The 2267-nt window shown below is 37.6% G+C and overlaps 1 non-coding gene across 1 annotated transcript; it reads right to left on the reverse strand.

The window, feature by feature from the left end:
* Positions 1-482: 482 nt before the first annotated feature.
* On the reverse strand, positions 483-557 carry Trnat-ugu (transfer RNA threonine (anticodon UGU)). The gene has a single exon. It is a non-coding gene; the product is annotated as a tRNA-Thr (tRNA).
* Between the last annotated feature and the right edge of the window lie 1710 nt (positions 558-2267).

The following is a 2267-nucleotide window of genomic DNA, read 5'->3' on the forward strand; positions in this document are numbered from 1 at the left end:
AAGATGACTCGAGCTGTAGACAGACGCAATGAAAGGACACTTACAAATAGGCATTTCCAGTTCAAGCTGCCAGAGATGGTGGTCATGTGTGTATGTGGTGTGTTTGCTTGTGTGAATGGATGTGTGAATTTGTGTTTCCTTTTCTGAACAAGGCTTTGGCCAAAAGCTATTGTGTAAGTGTCTTTTCTCTCTGGCAGTCTGCAACTCAATGTGGCATCTTTACAGTGACTAGCAACCTATCATTTCCTTATGTCACTGATATTCCAACCCAGAGTTTACATTGTTTAATGCTGTATATCCTTTATAAGTGGCAGACTTATATGTATTCACTGAAGATAGTAAATCAGTTTCAAGATATTTTTGATTTACAGCTAACATACTTGTGCTGTGTGCCTTTATTTAAAAGTGAAGTGATAATTAAATGGACACCCTAGCTGCAACCAGGCGTTGATGTACTTCATTTGGGACATGTTGAAAATGTGTGCCCCGACCGGGACTCGAACCCGGGATCTCCTGCTTACATGGCAGACGCTCTATCCATCTGAGCCACCGCGGGCACAGAGGATAGTGCGTATGCAGGGACTTATCCCTTGCACGCTCCCCGTGAGATCCACATTCCCAACATGTCCACACCACTACATTCGTAGTGCGCCTAATAGATGTTTGCCCATCATACTCATTACTCGTGGCAGATTAATCTACCAAGTCCCGTACGCGTTCGGGCATAACGTGTGCGTTCGCACAAGAAGGTCAATGGCCGGGAAGCCATATTTTAATTATATATGAGGGTAGTATCTGTTCCCGAAAGAACAGTTACCGTGGATGACCATGCAGCTTTGCTAGAAATGAAGTGATAATTAAATGGACACCCTAGCTGCAACCAGGCGTTGATGTACTAGTGCCTTTGCATCGCTCCTGTCACTTGTTAGGATGATATTGTTATAGGCATGAGTCATCGACAGATGTCACCAGCTGACATGGACCTGAGTTACAGAGCTGCACGTAGTTGTACTAGTAGGCGGCAGAGGTCAGCAGTTGACGGAAAGTGCTAGCAGTCATGGTCAAAACAATGTTGTAGAAGGGAGTGTTTTCCTGTTGGAAAATGGTAAAGAAATTGTGGAGTGTTGTTACAAAAGTTGATGTTTGGAAAAAAAAGGGTGTTAGTTAGCATTTGATTACTAATGGAAAGCGAGTAAGATGATTTGCATGAATATGCACGGTCGCATGATCATAATGAAAATTAATCCATCCCAAAAATGACATGAAATTTACCGGAGGTGACTAATAAAACAAACCGATAGAGACGACAACCAAAATATTACTAATACTAATGCTGCCAGGTGTGAAAGATAAGAGTGAATGGGCATATATAATGAATTTTGTAAATAGTTATATGAAATTGAATTTAATATCTTATCTGATTTTGAAGTCATGCTCAAGTTTTGAATTTTGTGTTTTATTTGCTATTGTAAAAGACTTCTTAAAAATTTTTGAATAAGAAATCATAAAATTAAGTGTATTTATGGAACCTGGTAAAAGCTGTCATAAAGACTTTGCCATAGCTGTCAAGTTTTGAGAAAAGATTTAGTGGATAGGGAATAATCAGAATTTAACCTAATTAAGTGATTTCAGTGTATGCCTTCAATAGCAACACATAATTTTGCTGTAGTAGTTAAACACTTTAAAAGAAAATGCAAATTTTCTTGCAGTTTAAGAGTTAAATGTTCTGTTAATTTGCTTTGAATAGTTAAAATATAATTAATTAAAGGGTATAGCATAGGGAGAACAATTTCATACTATGTGTTGAGACGGTTATGTATATTAGTAGTCTTAGATGAAACTATGTTTTGTAGGTAAAAACCACTGTACAATAAGAACTGGCCTGAGGGTGGACCAATGTGCAATGTTATGGACGCCAACCAACCAAGCTGTTGTGACATGCTAAGAGAAAAATCGTGAGGTAGAGGACACTTATGCAGTGCAACATGTAAGGTAGGAGTGATTTCAAAATTACACCAGGACACCAATGAAGTGCGGGTGGAGATTCAATGAAATATTGAGTTCATGTAAATAAGAGGCGGTAAAAGGGGAAAAATTTAATTTTAATGAACAAGAACTATTTTATGTAATGTCACAATTTGTGGAAAGTTTGGTTTTGAAGGAAAAAATTAATTAGTTCAATTGTAAAGTTTTGTAAAAAAATGCTAAAAAAATCAAAAAGTTTTGTAAAATATTAGACTTAGTTAGGCTAGTATGCCAAGTCCAAA

Source organism: Schistocerca nitens, chromosome 5, assembly GCF_023898315.1.
Source record: "Schistocerca nitens isolate TAMUIC-IGC-003100 chromosome 5, iqSchNite1.1, whole genome shotgun sequence".
In the NCBI taxonomy this organism is placed as follows: domain Eukaryota; kingdom Metazoa; phylum Arthropoda; class Insecta; order Orthoptera; family Acrididae; genus Schistocerca; species Schistocerca nitens.